A 12032-nucleotide genomic window follows, 5' to 3' on the forward strand; every position below is an offset into this window, starting at 1 on the left:
GTTGATATGGGAGCTGTTGTAGTGGGAGACATTTTGGTTGTAGTGGGAGCCGCTGTAGTTGGTGTGGGAGTCTCTGTGGTTGTTGTGAGAGCCTCTGTGGTTGTAGTGGGAGCCGCTGTGGTTGTAGTGGGAGCCACAGTGGTTGTAGAGGGAACCGCTGTGGTTGTAGTGGGAGCAGCTGTGGTTGTAGTGGGAGCCGCTGTGGTTGTAGTGGGAGCCGCTGTTGTTGTAGTGGGAGCCACTGTGGTTGTAGTGGGAGCCGCAGTGGTTGTAGTGGGAGATGCTGTGGTCGTAGTGGGAGCTGATGTCGTTGTTATAACATCAGCTGTGGTTGTTGTGGAAGCAGATGGGGTTGTTGTGGGAGACGCTGTGGTTGTAGTGGGAGCCGCTGTGGTTGTTGTGGGAGCCACTGTGGTTGTAGTGGGAGCCGCAGTGGTTGTAGTGGGAGCCGCTGTGGTTGTAGTGGGAGCCGCAGTGGATGTTGTGGGAGTCGCTGTGGTTGTTGTGGGAGCTTCTGTGGTTGCTGTGAGGTAAGCTGTGGTTGTTGTGGGAGCCGCTGTGGTTGTAGTGGGAGCCACAGTGGTTGTAGTGGGAGCAGCTGCTGTTGTAGAGGGAGCCGCTGTGGTTGTAGTGGGAGCAGCTGTGGTTGTAGTGGGAGTCGCAGTGGTTGTTGTTGGAGTCGCTGTGGTTGTTGTGGGAGTCGCTGTGGTTGTTGTGGGAGCCGCTGTGGTTGTTGTGGGAGCCGCTGTAGTTGTTGTGGGAGTCGCTGTGGTTGTTGTGGGAGTCGCTGTGGTTGTTGTGGGAGCCTCTGTGGTTGTTGTGGGAGCCAATGTGGTTGTAGTCGAAGTCGCTGATGTTGTAGTGGGAGCCGCTGTGGTTGTTGTGGGAGCCTCTGTTTTTGTAGTGGGAGCCGCTGTGGTTGTAGTGGGAGCCGCTGTGGTTGTAGTGGGAGCCGCAGTGGTTGTAGTGGGAGATGCTGTGGTCGTAGTGGGAGCCGCAGTGGTTGTAGTGGGAGATGCTGTGGTCGTAGTGGGAGCTGATGCCGTTGTTATAACATCAGCTGTGGTTGTAGTGGGAGCCGTTGTGGTTGTAGTGGGAGCCGCTGTGGTTGTAGTGGGAGCCGCTGTGGTTGTTGTGGGAGCCGCTGTAGTTGTTGTGGGAGTCTCTTTGTTTGTAGTGGGAGCCGCTGTGGTTGTAGTGGGAGCCGCTGTGGATGTTGTTGGAGCCACTGTGGTTGTAGTGGGAGCCGCAGTGGTTGTAGTGGGAGCCGCTGTGGTTGTAGTGGGAGCCGTTGTGGTAGGGCCAGCAGTGGATGTTGTCACCTCAGCTTTTGTTGTTGATATGGGAGCTGTTGTAGTGGGAGACATTTTGTTTGTAGTGGGAGCCGCAGTGGTTGTAGAGGGAGCCGCTGTGGTTGTAGTGGGAGCAGCTGTGGTTGTAGTGGGAGCCGCTGTGGTTGTAGTGGGAGCCGCTGTGGATGTTGTTGGAGCCACTGTGGTTGTAGTGGGAGCCGCAGTGGTTGTAGTGGGAGCCGCTGTGGTTGTAGTGGGAGCCGTTGTGGTAGGGCCAGCAGTGGATGTTGTCACCTCAGCTTTTCTTGTTGATATGGGAGCTGTTATAGTGGGAGACACTGTGGTTGTAGTGGGAGCCGCAGTGGTTTTAGTGGGAGCCACTGTGGTTGTAGTGGGAGCCGTTGTGGTAGGGCCAGCAGTGGATGTTGTCACCTCAGCTTTTGTTGTTGATATGGGAGCTGTTGTAGTGGGAGACATTTTGGTTGTAGTGGGAGCCGCTGTAGTTGGTGTGGGAGTCTCTGTGGTTGTTGTGAGAGCCTCTGTGGTTGTAGTGGGAGCCGCTGTGGTTGTAGTGGGAGCCACAGTGGTTGTAGAGGGAACCGCTGTGGTTGTAGTGGGAGCAGCTGTGGTTGTAGTGGGAGCCGCTGTGGTTGTAGTGGGAGCCGCTGTTGTTGTAGTGGGAGCCACTGTGGTTGTAGTGGGAGCCGCAGTGGTTGTAGTGGGAGATGCTGTGGTCGTAGTGGGAGCTGATGTCGTTGTTATAACATCAGCTGTGGTTGTTGTGGAAGCAGATGGGGTTGTTGTGGGAGACGCTGTGGTTGTAGTGGGAGCCGCTGTGGTTGTTGTGGGAGCCACTGTGGTTGTAGTGGGAGCCGCAGTGGTTGTAGTGGGAGCCGCTGTGGTTGTAGTGGGAGCCGCAGTGGATGTTGTGGGAGTCGCTGTGGTTGTTGTGGGAGCTTCTGTGGTTGCTGTGAGGTAAGCTGTGGTTGTTGTGGGAGCCGCTGTGGTTGTAGTGGGAGCCACAGTGGTTGTAGTGGGAGCAGCTGCTGTTGTAGAGGGAGCCGCTGTGGTTGTAGTGGGAGCAGCTGTGGTTGTAGTGGGAGTCGCAGTGGTTGTTGTTGGAGTCGCTGTGGTTGTTGTGGGAGTCGCTGTGGTTGTTGTGGGAGCCGCTGTGGTTGTTGTGGGAGCCGCTGTAGTTGTTGTGGGAGTCGCTGTGGTTGTTGTGGGAGTCGCTGTGGTTGTTGTGGGAGCCTCTGTGGTTGTTGTGGGAGCCAATGTGGTTGTAGTCGAAGTCGCTGATGTTGTAGTGGGAGCCGCTGTGGTTGTTGTGGGAGCCTCTGTTTTTGTAGTGGGAGCCGCTGTGGTTGTAGTGGGAGCCGCTGTGGTTGTAGTGGGAGCCGCAGTGGTTGTAGTGGGAGATGCTGTGGTCGTAGTGGGAGCCGCAGTGGTTGTAGTGGGAGATGCTGTGGTCGTAGTGGGAGCTGATGCCGTTGTTATAACATCAGCTGTGGTTGTAGTGGGAGCCGCTGTGGTTGTAGTGGGAGCCGCTGTGGTTGTAGTGGGAGCCGCTGTGGTTGTTGTGGGAGCCGCTGTAGTTGTTGTGGGAGTCTCTTTGGTTGTAGTGGGAGCCGCTGTGGTTGTAGTGGGAGCCGCTGTGGATGTTGTTGGAGCCACTGTGGTTGTAGTGGGAGCCGCAGTGGTTGTAGTTGGAGCCGCTGTGGTTGTAGTGGGAGCCGTTGTGGTAGGGCCAGCAGTGGATGTTGTCACCTCAGCTTTTGTTGTTGATATGGGAGCTGTTGTAGTGGGAGACATTTTGTTTGTAGTGGGAGCCGCAGTGGTTGTAGAGGGAGCCGCTGTGGTTGTAGTGGGAGCAGCTGTGGTTGTAGTGGGAGCCGCTGTGGTTGTAGTGGGAGCCGCTGTGGATGTTGTTGGAGCCACTGTGGTTGTAGTGGGAGCCGCAGTGGTTGTAGTGGGAGCCGCTGTGGTTGTAGTGGGAGCCGTTGTGGTAGGGCCAGCAGTGGATGTTGTCACCTCAGCTTTTGTTGTTGATATGGGAGCTGTTATAGTGGGAGACACTGTGGTTGTAGTGGGAGCCGCAGTGGTTTTAGTGGGAGCCACTGTGGTTGTAGTGGGAGCCGTTGTGGTAGGGCCAGCAGTGGATGTTGTCACCTCAGCTTTTGTTGTTGATATGGGAGCTGTTGTAGTGGGAGACATTTTGGTTGTAGTGGGAGCCGCAGTGGTTGTAGAGGGAGCCGCTGTGGTTGTAGTGGGAGCAGCTGTGGTTGTAGTGGGAGCCGCTGTGGTTGTAGTGGGAGCCACTGTGGTTGTAGTGGGAGCCGCAGTGGTTGTAGTGGGAGATGCTGTGCTCGTAGTGGGAGCTGATGTCGTTGTTATAACATCAGCTGTGGTTGTTGTGGAAGCAGATGGGGTTGTTGTGGGAGACGCTGTGGATGTAGTGGGAGCCGCTGTGGTTGTTGTGGGAGCCACTGTGGTTGTAGTGGGAGCCGCAGTGGTTGTAGTGGGAGCCGCTGTGGTTGTAGTGGGAGCCGCAGTGGATGTTGTGGGAGTCGCTGTGGTTGTTGTGGGAGTCGCTGTGGTTGTTGTGGGAGCTGATGTCGTTGTTATAACATCAGCTGTGGTTGTTTTTGAAGCAGATGGGGTTGTTGTGGGAGACGCTGTGGTTGTAGTGGGAGCCGCTGTGGTTGTTGTGGGAGCCACTGTGGTTGTAGTGGGAGCCGCAGTGGTTGTAGTGGGAGCCGCTGTGGTTGTAGTGGGAGCCGCAGTGGATGTTGTGGGAGTCGCTGTGGTTGTTGTGGGAGTCGCTGTGGTTGTTGTGGGAGCCGCTGTGGTTGTAGTGGGAGCCCCTGTCATTGTTGTAACATCAGCTGTGGTTTTAATGGGAGCAGCTATGGTTTTAGTGGTAGCCGTTGTGGTTGTAGTGGGAGATGCTGTGGTTGTAGTGGGAGCCGCTGTGGTTGTAGTGGGAGCCCCTGTGGTCATTGTGGTTGCCGCAGTGGTTGTAGTGGGAGCATCGTTGGTTGTTGTGAGTGCTTCGGTGGTTGTTGTGGGGATGGTTGTGGTTGTTGTGGGATCAGCTTTGGTTGTTGTTGTAGAATCTGCGGTTGTTTTGGAGTCAGCTGTTGTGGTTGTTGGAGCTGCTGTTGTTGTTGAAGGGATGGCTGTAGTTGTAGCCACAGCTGTAGTTGTCATATAATCAGATGTTGTAGTTGTGGAAAAGGTTGCTGTTGTTTTGGGAGCAACTTTAGATGTTGTAGCCACAGCTGTAGTTGTTGTAGCAGCAGCCACTATTGTTGTTGTGGGAGATGCTGTGGTTGTTGTAGGTGCAGCTGTGGTCATTGTAATACCGGCTGTGGTTGTATTGGGAGCAACTGTATTTGTTGTTGGAACAGCTGGGGTTGTTGTAGGGGAAGCTGTTGTGGTTGTGGGAGATTCTTTAGGTGTTGTCGGAGAAGATGTGGTTGTTGTGGGTGCATCGTTGGTTGTTGTGGGTGATTCTGTGGTTGTTGTTGGTGCAGCTGTGGTTGTTGTGGGGGCAGCTGTGGTTGTTGTGGGGGAAGATGTGGTTTTCGGAGCTGCTGTAGGTGTTGTCGGAAAAGATGTGGTTGTTGCCACCTCTCCCGAGTCCGTTTTGGAGTTGCAGTGATGAGACAAGAATGTAACTACCAATTGGATACAACGAAATTGGGGAGAAAAAAGGGTATAAAAATATATATTTTTTAATAATTAGTAGTTTTTTGGGGTATCTGTACTTTACTTGACTATTTATATTTTTGACAACTTTTACTTTTACTTCAATTCATTCATTTTTTCTCCATACATTTTCCCTGACACCCAAAAGTACTCATTACATTTTGAATGCTTAGCAGGAAAGTGAAATGGTCCAATAACACACTTATTAAGAAAACATCTCTACTGCCTCTGATCTGGCGGACTCACTAAACAGTGTGCCCCTGGTTGTGTGTGACTATTCATATGTAAAAATAAATAAATAAAATAAAATAAATGACAAGAAAATGGTGCCATCTGGTTTGCTTAATATAAGGAATTAGAAATTATTTATACTTTTGTTACTTAATAATGTTTAGCAATTACATTTACTTTCGATACATAAGTATATTTAAACCCAAAAATCTTTTAGACTTTTACTCAAGTAGTATTTTACTGGGTGATTTTCACTTTTATTTGAGTCATTTTCTATTAAGGTATCTTTATTTTTCTCAAGTATGACAATTGGGTATTTTGTCCACCACTGTGCCCAGGACCTCATCCAATATGTATTGAGAAGGAGGTAAGGAGGGAGGACACAAGGAATCAAGGAAATGCAATTGATATTTTCCCAAGTTTAAATGTTGGGACGCTTAAATGTTGGGTCTTGTGTCCCTGGCAATAACTTTGGCTTTGCATCCATTTATTTTAGTGCTGTGTTAAATGGCATAAATATAATATTTTAATACAGCCATGTTTTCTATAAATAACCAAGTTGATGCCTGACGTGTGATATGCTGAGCCAGCAAGTCCATTTAAAAAAAAAAAAATTGCCACTTATTTCAAGGTATGTAGCCAAGGCGGTGAAATTATGATTCAATGCAATAATTGCATGCACGCAGGTGCGGCGTGCCACAGACAAGTTTAGTTGGTCCGTATCTAGTTTGTGTGGGAACATTATGACAGTTTCCCCTTGCTTCTTCTCTACTGCACTGTATTTCTGGATTCCAGGACTGGACAGCCAGCCATGCATTGTTGAAGCTGTCTGCTGGTAATTGGCTAGTAGTATTCAATAATGACAAGACAAACGTAATTGAAAAGCCAACTGACATTTACTCCTGAGGTGCTGACCTGTTGCACCCTCTACAACCACTGTGATAATCATTATTTGACCCTGCTGGCCATCTATGAACGTTTGAACATCTTGGCCTTGTACTGTTATAATCTCCACCCGGCACTGCCAGAAGAGGACTGGCCACCCCTCTGAGCCTGGTTTTCTCTTTAGGTTTATTCCTAGGTTACAGCCTTTCTAAGGAGTTTTTCCTAGTCACCGTGCTTCTACATTGCTTGCTGTTTGGGGTTTTAGGCTTGGTTTCTGTATAGCACTTTGAGACGTGCTGATGTAAAAATGGCTTTATAAAAACATTTGATTGATTGAATTAGCATCTCTATTTTATGTGGAGGAACTTTTGTCAAGTGTCTGGCATTTCATGTATAGCTAGCTAGCTATAGTTAGCTTGAGGCAAGGCAGAAGCAGTGGCACTTTTCATCATAAATCACTAATATTTTTGAGAAAATGACATCACTGCTTTGTTTGCAATTGAAAAAACCTGAACCATCTATAACCAATCAGGTTTGAATAACCTAAACGTGTTTTATGGTTGTGACAGACTATACACCCATGTGAGTGACTCAAGCTGTTGAGAATTTTGAACATGACAACATTCAAGCAACCGAAAACCGGAAGGTAGCTATCTAACTATTTCCCAGTTCAGACAATCATTTTTTTTTTTTTTTTTTCCTTTATTTAACTAGGCAAGTCAGTTAAGAACAAATTCTTATTTTCAATGACGGCCTAGGAACAGTGGGTTAACTGACTGTTCAGAACGACAGATTTGTACCTTGTCAGCTCGGGGATTTGAACTTGCAACCTTTCTGTTACTAGTCCAACTCTCTAACCACTAGGCTACCCATCTAAGAAAGCTAGCTAGCTAGATATCTATCCTGCATAACTTTTTCCCTTGTTTGTCAGTCTCTAATGCTAGCTAGCTATCCAGTTCCAACCTGCCTGGCTGCACACCCACCAACTAGCAGTGTGCAACTAGCTAGCTACATATTTGTAGTACAGAGGTTACATTCTTGAATTCAAAGTTGTATATTAGTAGAGCTGTGGCAAGGATTCATTATCCAACCAGTTAAGATGATATAAATATGTTTTAAACCTAAAACTGTAGCATCTTGAAGCAAAAATAAAAAAATTGTAGGATCACATTGTAGGATTTGATGAATTGATTTGCAAATTATGGTGGAAAATAAGTATTTGGTCAATAACGAAAGTTTATCTCAATACTTTGTTATATACCCTTTGTTGGCAATGACAGAGGTCAAACGTTTTCTGTAAGTCTTCACAAGGTTTTCACACACTGTTGCTGGTATTTTGGCCCATTCCTCCATGCAGATCTCCTCTAGAGCAGTGATGTTTTGGGGCTGTTGCTGGGCAACACAGACTTTTAACACAGACTTTTAACTTTTCTATGGGGTTGAGACTGGCTAGGCCACTCCAGGACCTTGAAATGCTTCTTACGAAGCCACTCCTTCGTTGCCCGGGCGGTGTGTTTGGGATCATTGTCATGCTGAAAGACCCAGAGATGAGGCTAGAGGGCTAGAGGGCTAAAGCCTGTGTTGGTTGTTTCTCAGATAGAGCTGATGGTTATGTCCTGTATTTTGGTTAGTGTTGAGAGAGATGATTAGTGTGTACTATGTTAGTTGTTGCTAAGGAGCTTTTTGGTAGGTCCTATGTTTGTTGCAGAGAGAGCTTATTAGTATGTCCTGTGTGTGTAAATAGGACGCAGTGTTTTGATTATTGACATTGTTTTTGTTATTCTGTTTTTGTTCCCAGGGGGGAAGGGGAAGGCACCTTGGGAGTGCTTAGGCAAGAGGCCTGCAGGCATACATATACCCGTAGTATATACTGTCTATGCACACTAGGTAAGACCTGAGTGGACCATCCCCTGTATTTTGATTAGTGCACCAGGTGGTGTTAGTTAGGTAAGTAGTGGGTAGGCAGGTAAGGTAGGAGCGGGGGCTTTGATATTTACTTTCTTTGCTTTGGTTCTGTTCAGCCCCTTTTCCCCAACATTACCATGTGACGGAACAAATTCATAGTAAACGGTAAATGATCTGCCTTTTGTCATCCTTACTCACACCTTTACAGTCCTATACCTCTTTCACTCCACGGGGAGTTGAGTTGTAGCAGGGTGTTGCGTTCCCTCTTCCTAGAGGCGTACTTAACATAATGGGGGCTCATCCGGGAATTCATGAAAAGGCTTAGGCTTGTCTGAGGAAAAGCGACCTGAACGAGGCACTGATGACGTAATCGTTCGGCCTTCAAAACGAGGCGCACCAAAGACAGTCTTGTGTGTCAAAGCGTACTCATCTGCCAACACAGCTGCCTGGGCCAATGTCGCCACTTTCTGTTCATTTAAATGAACAACAATTATATCAGGGAGTTTGCTGTTAAAATCCTCCAACAGCATCAACTCCCGAATATCAGCGATTAAACAGAGACTCTTTGTCCCTTGCAAACTCAACAAACATACGTTGAGTGGGTTTCTTGTGGTTCCTGAAGCGCTGCCTATAAGCATCAAGCACCAGCTCATAAGCCCGCAACACGGTAGTTTTAACTGTATCATAGTGTAAACTGTCTTCCAGGGAGAGAGCAGCTACTACTTCCTGGGCTTTCCCAGACAATTTACATTGCAACAGGAGCAGCCAAATCTCGAGTGGCCAATGCAGCACTGCGGCCACGCGCTCAAATGCAGAGAAATAGGAATCAACTTCCGACTCTCGAAATGGAGGGACTAAAGCTATATTTCTACTCACATCGAAGTGGGCTTGGAGTTGCACTGAAGCCAGTGTCTAGCACCAGTTGTCGGATCCTCACCTCCTTGTCGATTTCCATTCTAATTTCTAGATCATACTGCATCTGTATCTTTTTGCTCAATTTTTAAATGGGCCAGCCTCACCTTTAGCCTCGCGGTCCCGTCTGAACGACTCGAAGCAGAAGATAAAGGGTAAAATCGGGGCAATGTAAAGGGGGTACGAGCAACCCCTTCCTACGCCCTCAAAAGAGCAGATCACACCAGACATCCCAGGAATATTTCTGAACTGATAGTTTTGTAAAGAGGAATGGTCCAACATTCTTCCTGACCATTATGCAGGTCTGATCCGCAACTACAGAAAACATTTGGTTGAGGTTATTGCTGCAAAAACGAGGGTCAACCAGTTATTACATCCAAGGGTTCACATACCTTTCCCACCCTGCACTGTGAATGTTTACAGTGTTCAAGAAAGACATGAAAACGTATAATAGTTTGTGTGTTATTAGTTTAAGCAGACTGTGTTTGTCTATTGTTGTGACTTAGATGAAAATCAGATCAAATGTTATGATGGTTAGCAGATGTTAATGCGAGTGTAGCGAAATGCTTGCGCTTCTAGTTCCGACAATGCAGTAATAACCAACGAGTAATCTAACCTAACAATTCCACAACTACTACCTTATACACACATGTAAAGGGATAAAGAATATGTACATAAAGATATATGAATGGGTGATGGAACAGAACGGCATAGGTAAGATGCAGTATATGGTATCGAGTACAGTATATACATATGAGATGAGTAATGTAGGGTATGTAAACAAAGTGGCATAGTTTAAAGTGGCTAGTGATACATGTATTACATAAAGATGCAGAAGATGATATAGAGTACAGTATATACATATACATATGAGATGAGTAATGTAGGGTATGTAAACATATTAAGTAGCATTGTTTAAAGTGGCTTGTGATATATATTTACATCAATTTCCATTATTAAAGTAGCTGGAGTTGAGTCAGTGTGTGTTGGCAGCAGCCACTCAATGTTAGTGGTGGCTGTTTAACAGGCTGTTTAACAGGCCTTGAGATAGAAGCTGTTTTTCAGTCTCTCGGTTCCTGCTTTGATACACCTGTACTGATCTCGCCTTCTGGATGATAGCGGGGTGAACAGGCAGTGGCTCGGGTGGTTGTTGTCCTTGATGATCTTTATGGCCTTCCTGTGACATCGGGTGGTGTAGGTGTCCTGGAGGACAGGTAATTTGCCCCCGGTGATGTGTTGTGCAGACCTCACTACCCTCTGGAGAGCCTTACGGTTGTGGGCGGAGCAGTTCCCGTACCAGGCAGTGATACAGCCCGACAGGATGCTCTCGATTGTGCATCTGTAGAAGTTTGTGAGTGCTTTTGGTGACAAGCCACCATTTTTCAGCCTCCTGAGGTTGAAGAGGCGCTGCTGCACCTTCTTCACGACGCTGTCTGTGTGAGTGGACCAATTCAGTTTGTCCGTAATGTGTACGCCGAGGAACTTAACTTACTGCCCTCTCTACTACTGTCGATGTGGAAAGGGGGGTGCTCCCTCTGCTGTTTCCTGAAGTCCACAATCATCTCCTTTGTTTTGTTGACGTTGAGTGTGAGGTTATTTTCCTGACACCAGACTCCGAGGGCCCTCACCTCCTCCCTGTAGGCCGTCTCATCGTTGTTGGTAATCAAGCCTACCACTGTAGTGTTGTCCGCAAACTTGATGATTGAGTTGGAGGCGTGCATGGCCACGCAGTTGTGGGTGAACAGGGAGTACAGGAGAGGGCTCAGAACGCACCCTTGCGGGGCCCCAATGTTGAGGATCAGCGGGGTGGAGATGTTGTTACCTACCCTCACCACCTGGGGGCGGCCCGTCAGGAAGTCCAGTACCCAGTTTCCAGTACCCAGTTGCACATCTATGCAGAAATCCAGGTAATTCCAAAGGGTTCACATACATTTTCTTGCCACTGTATATACTGTATTCTATACTATCTATTGCATCTTAGTCTATGCCGCTCTGACATTGCTCATCCATATACTGTATGTACATATTCCTTTACTTAGATGTGTCTGTATTAGGTATTTGTTGTGAAATTGTTAGATATTGCTGCACTGTCGGAAGTAGAAACACAAGCATTTCGCTACACCCGCAATAACATCTGCTAAACACGTGTATGTGACCAATACAATTTGATTTGATTTGAGGAACTAATTCATCTCACAGAAGTTTAATGCAATGGATAAGCCAACTGTAGCTGCCTTGGTACAACAGTCACCACCACTCTTTAACTATGGAACTAAACCCCAAAGTTTTCGAGCATGTTCTGTTCTCATTTCTTACCTGTTAGACATAGGAATGTAGCGCTCCATCTCATCTTGATTTTGGCCATATCGCCACCACCTAAGAGAGAAAGATGATATCAGGTTTTCTACACATGTTGGAACTCTAACTACAATTTGGTATTCTGCCTCGTACAACATATGTATATTTTTGCATGTGGATCTGTTTACACACTTACAACAATGGTTGTCGATACCCTGAGATATCAAATGTTTCGTTCCATATCTCACATACAGTCATGATGGAAATGATTTGCACCCTTGATAAAGATGTGCATAAAATACTGTATAAAATAAATAATAGAAATACTCTCATGCTCTCTTATTATTCTATAATATTAATACTATTAGAATTGCTCAGATATTAATTTTTTTTCAAAAAGATAGGGGTCAATATTATTAGCACCCTGGTGTTCAATACTCTGGCACCCTCCCTTTGCGAGAATAATGGCACTGAGCCTTTTTCGAAAATGATTTATGAGATTGGAAAACACATTGGGAGGGATCGTAGACCATTCCTCCATACAGAATCTTTCCAGATCTTTGATATCCTTCATCTGAAATTATAGACTGCCCTTTTCAATTGAAACCCCAGAATTTCAATGGGGTTCAAGTCCGAAGGCTGATGGCCATTGCAAAATGTTTACCCTTACAGAAAAACCAAATGATTTCAAATTCATGAAATCACATTGTCACGTGTACCCACTGGGCACAGACGTCATTTCAACATTGAGGTAACTATTAAAACATTTCCTAACCAGAAACCGTGGACTGATGGCAG

Source organism: Oncorhynchus mykiss, chromosome 19 (assembly GCF_013265735.2).
Source record: "Oncorhynchus mykiss isolate Arlee chromosome 19, USDA_OmykA_1.1, whole genome shotgun sequence".
In the NCBI taxonomy this organism is placed as follows: Eukaryota; Metazoa; Chordata; class Actinopteri; order Salmoniformes; family Salmonidae; genus Oncorhynchus; species Oncorhynchus mykiss.